The sequence below is a fragment of the Alligator sinensis genome, unplaced genomic scaffold, assembly GCF_000455745.1.
Source record: "Alligator sinensis unplaced genomic scaffold, ASM45574v1 scaffold1043_1, whole genome shotgun sequence".
In the NCBI taxonomy this organism is placed as follows: domain Eukaryota; kingdom Metazoa; phylum Chordata; order Crocodylia; family Alligatoridae; genus Alligator; species Alligator sinensis.
Window position 1 is genome coordinate 235,261 of NW_005842576.1, and position 13,904 is coordinate 249,164.

General features: G+C 46.3%; 1 long non-coding RNA gene across 1 annotated transcript in view; it reads left to right on the forward strand.

Annotated features, from left to right (window-relative positions):
- The window catches only part of LOC102381838, a 19,640-nt gene extending 5,959 nt beyond the window's left edge, over nucleotides 1-13,681 (forward strand). Inside the window, exons 2-3 of the long non-coding RNA XR_324836.1 lie at nucleotides 12,243-12,298; nucleotides 13,580-13,681. This is a non-coding gene — a long non-coding RNA (uncharacterized LOC102381838). The remainder of the gene's footprint in view (nucleotides 1-12,242; nucleotides 12,299-13,579) is intronic.
- Nucleotides 13,682-13,904: the final 223 nt, after the last annotated feature.

Genomic DNA, 13,904 nt, shown 5'->3' on the forward strand with positions numbered 1-13,904 from the left:
AACTCTTAAAATTAAACATAACTATGAGAAATATATGTATTCAAACAAAGCTGGACTCCTTCACTTCACATGCTTGCAGAGGTGATGCAGCTAGTGCTTGTTGATTGGTATCTGTAGATACACTCAGCAGCAATGTGATCTTTTTATCTAGTCCTGCAGAGTAGCCACTGCTGCTGGTGTAGCAGCCACCAAGTTCAGTCAGGAAATGTCAGAGACATATGGATCAAAGCCCAGGGCATTTAAATAGCATGTGGGTAACTACTCGAAATTGGCAACATGTGATCAGCCCCAAGCACAGAGTTGCATCCTCTCCTGATTTTGGTACTGTTTGTACTGGGGAAAGGCAAGTTGCTTGTGCCAGCATGACCCTGGATCTACTAATCTATTCTGCATGACCCAAGTTGGAAAAATGACCATTTCCTTTTCCCAGTTCCCTTATCTGCTATTTGTTTTCCTGTCTTTACCTTCCCAAGATTTAGAAATAAATTCAGGAATGCAGAATGCTATTCAATCTAGGTTGATCTGAGTGGCATACACCTGACAGTGTCTGAAGCATATAGTTTATGAGAACCTGCCACATGTTATTCACCTTCTAATTCACATGCAGCCTTCCATACATTTGTAAAATAGCAAAGCGTTAATGAGACCCTTCAAATTCACAGCAATCTTATTTGAGTAGGTTATCTTAGGCAGCTCCTACTCTTGCAGTAGTAGCAGGAAGGGCAAGGGACTTCTAAGTTAAATAATCTGCCCATTAAATGAAGGAATGTTCATCCAAATTTCTGTCTGTGTGGATAAGAAGAGAAGAAGAGTTATAGGTAGTTACATCAGATTGAAGGCCTCAGTATTCATGAACTCAGGTGCTCATTACCCCAGGTTTCATTGGGATATGAACCGTGGGACTTTTCCCCATCTATATCGAAGAGTAGGATCCTGAAATGTGCCAATTAAAATAAGTCAAAGAACTGCTACATCATTTCCATGAAGCATGGCAAATCCTAACAGCATTATAATGCAAACATCTCAAAAGATCACTCAAAATAGATTAAATGAGGCTAAAATAACAGTGTGTTCACTCTGAAGCCATCGTTTTGCCTCAGTTAATAACAAATTCCAGTTTCGTTGGATTCTGCATGCTTTTCTGCTCCAGAACTGAAAATGCTAACTTTCTCTAGTATGTAAGATTTACAGGTAAAAATAATTGACTTTAATAAAGGAACCTCGTCTTGACTTTAATAAAGCTTTTGACAAACAACAAAACAGACATATAAATGCACAAATACCATTGAAGACTGTGCCCGCCTCTGCTCCAAAAGGCGCTCTCGGGCAACTCTTGCGTGGGTGGCTAACCGGATCTGCCCCGCTCTCACTGGGGAGTCCCCGGAACTCGCTGATCGCGGTCGCGGCTGGGCCCGCAGCAGGGGGGTCCCCCTCTCTGCGGCCTCCAGCGCCAAAGCACCCCTGGGCGGGCTCTCACGGGGCTCCGACCTCCCCTACACCCCAGCCAATGCCACCTTTGGTCGCGGACCTTCTGTTCCTTGTCCCCGGACGAGGACTGGGCGTGGAGGGCCCTCTTTGCCCTTGCGGCCTTCTTTCCCGACGCCCCACCGGCGTCTCTGCCTGGGCTCCCCTGGTTCCCTCACCGGGATTCCCGCCGGCTCTATCCCGGTTCCCTCACCGGAGTTCCCGCCGGCTCCCTCTCTGGGTTTCTCCTCGGAGCCTCTGCTGGCTCCGCCCCACGTCCCTGTGGTTCCAGCTGGCCCTCTCTCTGGGCTCCTCTTTGGAGCTTCTGCCGGCTCCCTCGTCAATTTCGCTGCTCTTCCTCGGGGCTGCGGCTCTCCCAGCCTCCGACGCTCCTGGCGCTGCTGCAGCCTATTCAGCCCACGGCAAAGGCCCCTTGCGGGTGCCCGGTTCCACTCCCGGGCTTCCCCCCAGGCTTCACGTCCTCCCTCAGCGCGCCCCCTCTGCCTTCGGGCTGCGTTTTATTTCCGCTGAGCGGCGCCTCTCTCTGACGTCACTCCACCCCAGCCGTATGAAAGCGCAGCTAACGAGCCGCGCAGGTGGTTCCCCGGCCTGCACGCTACCACTGCTCCCACCTCCTGCGAAGCATAAGTGAGTATTTCCTCTGGCTCTGGGCCGGGCTCTCCCTCTAGTCCCGTTGTCCCTGGGACAAAGACAAAGAAATGATGCAAAGGATCTAGTTAGGCTAAAAGTATGAATAAGAAATAATAACATGGATTTTAACTTGAAAAGATGCAATTTTCCAAGGTAAACCACATGGATCCAGTTAAAGGGGACAAAAGGTTTATGTGGTAGAGAAATCTAAAAAGAAGTAATGCCAGAAGACACATTGGAGTACTAATGGATTTATATTAGACACGAGTTGGCAGTGTCATATGGCAACAAAAACTGATGGAATGTTGGAATGTGTATGTACAGGCGTTGGGTGAAATCCAACTGGGAGACTTTCCATTGAGTTCATTAGGACCATGATTTCGCCCTTCATTTCACAAAGCAAGGAGCTTGTGGTAGCACCTCAAGCTATGATCATATTAAATCATACTTAGAGATTTTGTTCAGTTTTAGGCATCTTGCTATGACAAAGATGTAGGCAACCTTTAGAGTGTCCAGAAAACAGCAAAAGAAAGTTGGGTGTCTTAATAAGAAAGATTAAAGAATTTACCTATAGAATAGTTATATAATCAGGGAGAGATACAGTAACTGTCCAGAAATATTTGAATCACCAAGGAAGTGTAATAGCTCTAATGGGATGAAATTAAGAGAAGAGAAAGAAAATATAAAGTGACTATCAGTGACAAGAAAGACAGTGAAAAGTTAAATTTATTTCTTAAAGCTTTAGCTACAGATTACTAGTTAGTGGGAATTTGGTGCCACGATGAGAGGTCAGAATGTAAGCATAATGGTGCACAGAAATAAATGTGAAAAGTTTCCAGGTTTGAGTGCAGCAACTTATATGCAGTTTCAGTATAGCCACAAAAGGAAGCACTGTGTAACTCCCTCCTCTGTGATATGCATCTCTGTGTAGGCATCTCCAAAAATATATCATCTAATTTTCAAATTATATGTATAGAAAACTCAAAGTAATCTGCTAGCCATTATCACCCCTCAGTTTCTCCTGCTTTTTACTTCTTTCCAGATTTCCTCTTATCATTCAGAACCTTTGTTTCAGATTATTTGTCCCTAGATATATTCGCATGTATTTTTCCAAGTTAAATCTCAGCATTGTCAGCATTCTGTAAGAGGCTGTACATTCCACTTTGAAATACTCTCTGATCATTGAGGCCATAAACCCTAGCTATCATAGCATCATAGAAGTCAAAGATGAAAAGTCCTATTAGGTCATCTAGTCCATCTTCCTGCCAGTACATGGGTATGACCAGTTCATGTTGTAATGACAGCCTTCCTTTGTCAAAAAGGAGTCATAATGGTATCTTGGAACAGCTCTCTTTGGACCCAAACTCAGTCTTTGCTGCTCTAGACAGATAAGATTTCTCTTTCATGTCAGTGCGCCATCAGAAAAGGAAAATTCAACACACTGATGGAATGACTCAGCCATTGTTCGTGGAAGATTCTGCATAGTTTCAAAAGATATTACATGTCCATGCATCAAAGTGCGTTAACAAGAGCAAAGAAAGTCCTGGCTAATTCTTTCAATGTAAATACTCTGTCAATTTTCAGCGTAGCATAAAACAAATAAAAAGTGTTTTGAAATACAAAAACATATTTATTACTTTTGTTCTTGAACATGGAATGATATTTTTGTTGTATGAAAGATGTTATCCTCTGTTGTAGAGAATGTGATCGAAATCAATATTTTTAGCAGAGAAACTGCTGAAGGTAACTCAGCTTAGGGCCCAATCCTATTCTCATTAAAGTCTGTGGCAAAACTCCTTTGAATGTCAATGGGAATAGGATCATGCTGTAAACAGAATGGGTTATTTGAAACCACAATTGATCTAGCTTTGTAGTGGAAAATGTGAATGGGGGTCCTAAACATCTTTAGTTTCTTGGTATGGCCAGGTTCAACAGTTACTAGCAGCCTCTGATATATTCTTTCCACCTATTGGGATATTCTGCCATATATGTTAATAGCATTTAGATCTAGGATCAGCCAATTCTGGCTGATGTTCAGTCTGATGAATTTTTAGATTTCATAGATTTCATAGACATTAGAACTGGAAGGGACCTTGGAAGATCATCGAGTCCAGCCCCCTGCCCCAGGGGCAGGAAGTCAGCTGGGGTCACAGGATCCCAGCAAGATAAGCGTCCAATTGACTCTTAAAGGAATCCAGAGTATGTGCTTGCACCACCTCTGGTGGCAGTCTGTTCCAGGTCTTGGGGGCTCGGACTGTAAAGAAGTTCTTCCTTATGTCCAGCCTGAAATGGTCTTGGAGAAGTTTGTGACCATTTGACCTTGTCATCCCATGGGGCGCTCTGGTGAACAGCCTTTCCCCCAGATCCTGATGTATACCCCTTATATACTTATAAGCAGCCGCCAGGTCCTCCCTGAGCCTGTGCTTTTCCAGGCTGAAGAGTTCCGTAGCTCTCAGCCTCTCATCATAAGGCCTAACTTCCTGCCCTCTGATCATGCGCGTGACTCTTCTGGACTCTCTCAAGCTTCTCCACATCCTTTTTAAATTGCGGAGCCCAGAATTGTTTGATAGTTTCATAGTTGGTAGGGTTGGAAGGGACCTGAGCAGATCATCAAGTCTGACCCCCTGCCATGGGCAGGAAAGACTGGTGGGGTCAAACAACCCCGGCTAGGTGATTATCTAGCCTCCTTTTGAAGACCCCCAGGGTAGGAGTAAGCACCACTTCCCTTGGAAGTTGGTCCCAGATCCTAGCCACCCTAACTGTGAAGTAGTGCCTCCTGTTATCTAGCCTGAATCTACTATCAGTCAACTAATGGCCGTTATTCCTTGTTACTTCCAGTAGTGCTCAGGGGAACAGGGACTCTCCCAATGCCTGCTGGTCCCCCTTGGCCAGTTTATAGACAGCCACCAGATCCCCTCTCAGCCTTCTTTTGTGGAAGCTGAACAGGTTCAGGTCCCGTAGCCTCCCCTCGTAGGGCCTGCCTGGCTGCCCCCTGATCATGCGAATGACCCTCCTCCGGACCCTCCTCGATGCTGGCCACATCCCTCCTGAAGTGTGGCACCCAGAACTGGACACAGTACTCCAACTGCAGCCTGACCAGTGTCGCATAGAGGGGGAGGATCACCTCCTTGGACCTGCTCCTGATGCATCTGTGGATGCACGACAAGGTGCGGTTAGCCTTCCTGACTGTGTCCTCACATGTTCATCTTGGAGTCAATAGTGACTCCAAGATCCTTTTCTGCCTCTGCACTGATGAGAAAGGAGTTCCCCAGCCTGTAGGTATGCTGCTGGTTCTTCCTCCCCAGATGCAGTACCTTGCACTTGTCATTATTGAAATCCATCCTGTTCTCATCTGCCCACTCCTGTAACCTGTCTAGATCTAGTTGCAGCCTGTCCCTCTCCTCTAGCGTGCCCACTTCTCCCCACAACTTAGTGTCATCTGCAAATTTGAACAAGGTGCTTTTCACCCCCTTGTCCAAGTCGCTGTTGAAGATGTTGAACAGTGCGGGCCTGGACTGAGCCCTGGGGAACCCCACTGCCCACATCCCTCCAGGTTGAAAATGACCCGTCCACAACCACTCTCTGGGTGCGGCCTTCCAGCCAATTTGCAACCCATCTGACTGTGTAGGCATCGACACCACAGTTGCTTAATTTTTTAATGAGAATGGGGTGAGAGACCATGTCGAAGGCCTTCCTAAAGTCCAGAAACACTAGATCCACCGTGACACCTGCATCCAAGGCTTTTGTGACCTGGTCATAGAAGGCAACCAGGTTGGTCTGATAGGACCTGCCCCTAATGAACCCATGTTGGTTGCCCCTAAGCATAGTCTCCCCTGCTGGTCCCTCGCAGGTGTGCTCCTGGATAATTTTCTCAAAGAGCTTCCCCAGGACTGAGGTAAGACTAATGGGCCTATAGTTTCCTGGGTCCTCCTTCCTCCCTTTTTTGAAAAGGATACAGTACTCCAGCTGCGGCCTCACCAAGGCCGAGTACAGCGGGAGGATGACATCCTGGGATTTGCTAGAAAAGCATCTATGGATGCAAGCCAGAGTTTTGCTCGCTTTGCCAGCTGCAACTTCACATTGGTGGCTCATATTCATCTTGTGGTCAATCATGACCCCTAAGTCCCTTTCGGCCATGGTGCTAGCAAGTGTAGCACTGCCGAGTCTACAAGAATGATGCAGCTTTTTCTTCCCAAGGTGGAGTACCTTGCATTTTTCAGAGTTGAAGGCCATCAGGTTTCCATCTGCCCATTTTCCAAGCCTGTCAAGGTCAGCCTGGATCACCATCCTTTACTCAGGTGTGGACGCTTTCCCCCAAAGTTTGGTGTCATCAGCGAACCTGGCCAGTCTGCTTCTGACACCAGTGTCCACATCATTAATGAAGATGTTGAAAAGGATAGGCCCACGGACAGAGCCTTGGGGGACCCCACTGGTCACAGCACACCACAGTGATTGACTTCCGTCAGCTATCACTCTCTGGGTCCGACCTTGAAGCCAATTCCCCAGCCAGAGGACTGTGATGTAGCCGAGGCCACAACTGGCCAGTTTTTCTATAAGACGATTGTGGGATACCAGATCAAAAGCTTTTTTAAAGTTGAGATATATGACATCAATCTCTTCTCCCTTGTCTGGGTGATATGTCACGTGGTCATAGATGAGACTGGTCAGGCAAGACCTACCTGCAACAAACCTATGCTGGTTATCCCTCAAGAAGTTGCCTTCAGTCAGTTTGTCAAGAATGGTCTCTTTGATGATTTTCTCCAAGATCGTCCCAGGGATGGAGGTCCGGCTGATGGGCCTGTAGTTCCCCAGATCTACTTTCCTTCCTTTCTTGAAGATAGGCACCACATTGGCCTTCTTCCAATCTCTGGGCACTTCGCCTGAGCACCACAAGTTCTCAAAGATCCATGCCAGTGGCCAAGCTATGATGCTTGCCAGCTCCTTAAGTACCCTGTGGTCTAAGCTGCCTGGGCCAGCTGACTTGAAGGTGTCCGGCCTCTCAAGGTGTTCCTTCATACGGTCAGCACTGATGAAGGGTAACAGCTTTGCCTCGCCCTGGCCATCCCATCCCATATTAAGCAGGGCCGTCCCTTGGGGTTGGTGAGAAACTGACACAAAATATCTGTTGAGCAGGTTGGCTTTTTCCACGGTCAGCACTGATGAAGGGTAACAGCTTTGCCTCGCCCTGGCCATCCCATCCCATATTAAGCAGGGCCGTCCCTTGGGGTTGGTGAGAAACTGACACAAAATATCTGTTGAGCAGGTTGGCTTTTTCCTGGGCATCAGTTAACCCATCTGGTTTAGCAGGGGTCCAGTGTTACCCTTGTTTTTCCTCCGGCTCCCCACATATCTAAAAAAGGACTTTTTATTGTCCTTGATACGTGTAGCCAGTTAGAGTTCAGTCGCAGGCTTGGCTTTTCTGGTTCGCTCCCTACAGACCCGAACCAGTGCAGAGTACTCCTCCTCTGAATTGGATCCAGTCTTCCATCCTTTATAGGCCTTTCTTTTTAGTTGCAGGAGGTCCACTAGTTCCCTGCAGAGCCAAGGGGGCTGCTGCGCTCTTTTGCTGCCTTTCCTCCAAGACAGGATAGACATTGCTTCTGCTTTCAGGATTGCTCCCTTCGGAGCAACCATTCTTCCTGAACTCCCCTCCCCTTTGGGTCATGGTCCCTTAGGTCCTTGCCTAAAAACCTCCTGAGCTTGTCAAGGTCGGCTTTCCTGAAGTCGAGGACTTCTGCTTTGCTGACTGACTTGCCAGCTTTATGGCAGATGATGAAGGTGATCAGCTCATGGTCATTGTTTCCCAGCTTCCCTTCGATTGTTATGTCACTGATTAAGTCATCCCCTGTTGCCAGTACCAGGTCAAGCAGCACTTTGCTTCTCGTCAGTCCATAAACTTCTTGGGTCAGATAGAGCCCATCCACACACATGAGGAAGCTTTGCGACCATTCAGATGTGGCTGAGTGCTCTTCCCACGAGATGTCAGGGAGGTTTCATTTTAGTGTTCTTGTAGTTCGTTTTAACATAGTGGTGCTTTTTTGTTTCTTAAAAAATATGGCATGGCTTTCATCGGAGGAAAAGTGTCCCATTTAAAGCTGAAACAAAGAGGAAATTGAAACATTTGAAAATAACTTTATTTTGCTTTATTTGAAAACAATTTATTTTGCTTTCCATATATAGGGTGCAACTCCCACTCAGACTAATGGGACATGTCTACATGAGATGCTAACCGCGGAGCTGACCAATTACCTTCGCGGTAAACGTCTCAGCATCTACACATGCACCCCAATTAGAGTGTAGGAAACGAATAAACTCCACAGCAGGGTAGTACTTTATAAGCTACAGAGGATTTTTTTTGCGTGCAGCAGTATACATGTAGACACTGACCCAGCTGGCTGGGGCATAAGGGTGCTTTAGTGTGCGGGCTGCCTACTAGTTAGCCCTGTCAAGCTGCTGGTTGAAGCAGCCCCAGGCTGGCAGGCTAATTTCCAGAGCCCCCTGCAAGCTGGGGCTGCTCCAACTGGGCTCCACGTGCTGTGCATGAATAATTGCTTCTGGGTGCACATTCAAACTGCACCCGAGAGCAAAAAACTGTGGAGCAATAAGCTCCAGAGTTTATTCATGTGCACTAAGTACATGTGTAAGTGTGCCCATGGAGTCTCGGCAAATAAACAGCCTGAGACGAGAACATACAAGTCACAGAAATGATTTTTTCATTGGGAGTCAAAGGAGTAATTGATTGATCACATATGCAGTTTGTTAAACTATTATGTGACATCTCTTCATTAATCTATTTGAAAATTTGCATCAGAATTAACAGGTATTTTATACGATATCTTCTGTGAGAGAACAAGGGAAAGACCCTGAAATGTTGAAATGCCCCCACCCCATGCCAGGCTGCAGCTCACCCCAGGCTGCCCTCATGGCAGCAGCAGCCCACATCTCCACCAGTTCAGGGTGGGGCAGAGCAGTGTGGGGGCAGAGGCAGGAGCTCCAGTGAGGGTGTTGCATCTGCATCTGGGGGCTGGTCTCCATGGAGACCACACGTGGCTGGGTAGGGAGCTGCATCCAGGGCTGGGGGCCAGTTTCCATGGAGACCAGCCCCTGGTCCTGGCCTCAGCTGCAGCACCCTCACCAGGGGTCCCACTGCTGGCACCACCCCTGCACCACTCCGACCCATGCTGAGCTGGTGGGGTTGGGGGCTGCTGCTGTTTCTTAGGCATCTCTGGGTGAGCTGCGGGCTGGTACAGAATGATGGTGCCCCAGTGTCACCTGCCTTCCCTGACCCCAGCCCAGTCAGTCCTGGCAGCTGTAAGCCACTCCAGCCTGTAAGTGGCAGGGATTCATAGATGTTAGGGTTGGAAGGGACCTCAATAGATCATCGATTCCGACCCCCTGCATAGGCAGGAAAGAGGGCTGGGTCTAGATGACCCCAGCTAGATGCCTATCTAACCTCCTCTTGAAGACCCCCAGGGTAGGGGAGAGCACCCCATCCCTTGGGAGCCCGTTCCAGACCTTGGCCACTCTAACTGTGAAGAAGTTCTTCCTAATGTCCAGTCTAAATCTGCTCTCTGCTAGCTTGTGGCCATTATTTCTTGTAACCCCCAGGGGCGCCTTGGTGAATAAAACCTCACCAATTCCCTTCTGTGCCCCCGTGATGAACTTACAGGCAGCCACAAGGTTGCCTCTCAGCCTTCTTTTGCAGAGGCTAAAAAGGTCCAGGTTCTCTAGTCTCTCCTCATAGGGCTTGGCCTGCAAGCCCTTAACCATACGAGTGGCCCTTCTCTGGACCCTCTCCAGGTTATCCACATCCCTCTTGAAGTGCGGTGCCCAGAAGTGCACGCAGTACTCCAACTGCGGTCTTACCAGCGAACTCCAGGGTGTGGAGTTGCCACTGGGTCCACTCCCCTCCTCCCCTGCCTGCAGGGTGCATGCCCCAGGCTGGGGGAGGGGGCAGGTGAGGGGGGCCAGGGTACAGCTGGAGACTGCCCCCAGGCCTTGCTGGGGGGCTGCACCACCCTGCACCCCACACTGTCACCACCCCACAATTCTCACCTGGATGCAGCACCAGGAAGCCAGGCGGGGAAGGCGCATGGGTGAACAGGGAGCTGCATCTGGGCCCGGGGCCAGGATCATGGAGCAGTGACACCATGGGGCCAAGGTGGGGCAGAGCTACTATCTGCTCCCTGGACGCCCCTGCCCGTTGAACCCACACCTACTGCAGGGAAGTGTGGGCAGCAGGTCATGGCTCTGACCTAGCCACAGACCCATGCTGTCACCACACCAGAACCCCGCCCTGTGATCCCAGCCTCACCCACCTATCCCTCTTCTGAGCACCACTGTCCCATCCCACATACGGAGTTTTGGTGATTTGTTGGGGTGGGGGGTGGGGTGCTGACCTGGCCTGTGACAGCTCACCAAAACAGCCTGTGTGGCCCTCATGCCCAAATAATTGCTCACCCTTGATATAAGGTATTTTGGTCTTCTGTGGTGGGTTTTGAGACTCTGTGGGTGGTTAAACTGTACATCTTTTACAAGACTTTCAAGAGGTATATTCCATTTCCAGGTGTGTTTTGCAATTCCACAGATAGGGGTTTTGTTGATAATTAAAACTCCTAGCAAAATAAAAAGACGATCTTCATCAGATTCTTTATATTCGTATAAAATCTGTTGCCATGGGAGCTAGCATTGAATAGCAAGGTAGGCAAAATCAACACTGTTACATTACATTTTCCCTGTAGCCACTGGAAGGTCCCTTAAATAAAGTCGCCTTTTATCTTTGCTTTCTGAATAAACATAAAACTAGATTTTTAGTGCAAAATCCTGATTTCAAGGTTATTGATGCCAGACTAAATTAATACAGTCTGTGCGATGGCATACAAAATCCCCAGCAAAGCCAGGGATACTTCTGTCTTTTGAAAGCTTGACATTTGTTTTTCATCATGAACTTAAAGGTCACCAGCTACAGATGAATCAGGATACCTGCTTGAGTTTACATTTACATGCATTTTATTTTATTCCCATGTGCACTTTTTATGAGATCCATCACTGGAATAAAACTGTAGCCCTCTCTTATTATCTAGGCTTGATAAACTAGAAGAGTTGTCAACCTACTATCTTTAAGAACCAGCTAGTGGTTTTTATTCTCATACTGTAGTTCCACGAACTCTGTCTGTTTTCTGTTACTTATCTGCTGCTATTGCTGCATAACCAGGTGATATCTCTAACATCAGCTCTAAACATGATGTTAAGAAAGTGACAGATTATTCCTAAATCACTAATTTCCTATTTTATCTTCCCTTACAATTGCAAAAAAATGTTAATGTTGCATTGTCAAAATAATTGAAAAGTGCTTTGTGCTTGTTTATTTTTGTTTCATTTCTGAAGACATACACATAATTAATCAAAATGCAGGATTTAGAATTTACAACGATTCAAAATGCATCATTCAGATTTACAGTGGATGTGCTCCATCTCTTTTGCATATGAAATTTTTTGTTTTTTTCCGAACAGGCATGCGACCTGTATCGCTGCACAGATTTTGTGAAACCAAATAACATTTTATATTTTTACCAAAATACCTGTGGAGCTGACAGAGCATGATGCATTCATTTTCCTTGATTTTGTAGTGAGGGAAAAGGCTAGCATGAATAATTCAAAAATAATGCTGAGACTGTTAAGATTTAGTACTGGAGAGGTCATCACAGTTGGGAGAATGAGCTAGGAGACTATTACTATTCCACGATCTTTGAATCTCAAGGTGACATCATTATTATTTCTCTATATCTATAATGTGGTGCTGCAACCAACTTATTGCAGTGTTTCTCATGTAGGGTAGAAAGATCAATTACATACAGACCTCAAAATGTGAACTATAAGCATAGTGTCCAATAAAACTGTCATTAACAGTCACCACAATTTTAGCTGTATGCTTCCAGGTCAAGCTGTTTTAAAAATGATAACTGACATTGAAAGGTTGAATAAAGAGCACTCATACCAAAGGAAGCAGTTTTTCAGCCAAATAAGTTAAAATTTTTCATTAACAAATGAATTAATTCTTTCCCTGAGTTTATAAAACCATGTAATGTATAATCTGAAATTCTCAATGCCCCGTTGTTTTTTTCAAGAGTATTCACAGTCTACCTTGGAAAAGGAGAAGTTTACAACATGATCAACATGAACAGTAAGTATTGCTGAATGCAGATAAAATATCCACATTCAATCTGATCTAATTTATTCCAGTTTTCAACAAGAAACTGAAGGATACTTCCCAAAATGGAAGTTATAATACAGTAGTGTTTTCTGCATTATATTAACTATTGCTTTACTTTTCCATATGCTGTTAACAAAGCTTCATGTTTATACAAGTATGGAGTATCCAAATTAATTCAAATCACTCTCAAATATTCAAAAGTACTGTGTGCCAGAAAAAAGACATTGCAACTACAGAAGTACATCTACTTTTGATAAATATTGCCTCATATGTTTTATTAAACATTCAGTTACCTTCAAGAATATCGCCTAAGGCTGCGTCCACGCACGCAGGTACTTGTGGTTAGTGGTGCCACGGGCCTCTTTGTGATGCGACAAACCGCACATGTTGCATGTTAAACCACGCGCAAAACTGCTTAATTGCAGCATGGGGGCAAAATTTGCTACCAGGGTTTCCTGGTAGCGAAGAAAAAAACCCTGGAAAAAAGCAGTGCAGGCACACCAAAACAATATGTGCCAGGACAGACATGGAAATGGGGGAGCAGTTAGCCCAGGGCTGCCTTCTTTCCTGTCTTGAGGCATACTGCACCCTAGCCAGCCACTCTGCAGCTGGCTGGGATGCAGCGTGCCTCAGCACAGGGCCTCCACAGCTCATGGAGATGAGAGAGCCAGCAGCCCTGGGCTGCCTGCTTCCCTCTCTCCATGTGCCACTCCCTGGCTGGCTGGGGCACAGGGTGCCTCAGTGCTGGGGCTGCCTACTGGTAAGCCCTGCATTGAGGCACCATGTGCCCTATCCTCCTTCCTGCCTCCCCCACTCCTCCTCCCATAGGACATGGAGCCCAGGCAGAGCAGCATGCTGGGAGCTGGGCACGGGCAGTTTGACCACAGCGGGGCAACAAATGTGTCCTGCAGCAACGCACACATGCAGGGCCATGCACTGCAGCGTAAAGTAGCAGCACAAATTTGTGCTGCTGCAAATGCATGGCCTTGCTTGTCTGGACGCAGCGTAAGAGTATAAATTTTCCAATCACCTCTTTTTTTGCTTTTTTCCATTTTCATGTCAATTTGAGTTACAAATTGTAGTTTTAAAATGATGACTATTTCAATTGTTCAATAATGTTTTGATGCGAGTAGTTTTAAAATGGTTTAAAAGAATTATTTTCAAATTTCAGACAAAAATTGTGCTTCTTTAAAATAAGCTAACTGTTATCCTCCTTTTTAATTTTCTTTTTTTTTTTTTAACCTTGTGGAGTTTAAAGCTAGAAGAGACCATTTTGACTACCATTTACCCAAGAATTTATTGACTGAGCAGAGCCAGCACAGGAGGAACAGTATTCTGAAGGTGGTATAGACCCCAAGCAGATTCTTTCCCTCTCAACTATTGGGAGGAACTATGATTACAATTCATTCCCCAGTTATATCAGTTTCAAGGTGGAAAATAGTTGATATTATGTTTTGGGATTCTCTATATAGGGTACAACAGGATAACTGATCACAAGTGGAATGAAAGATGATCTCATAGATATAGAAATGAAATAGCATTTCTATTCAATTCCTGCTTCTACTACAAACGTTCT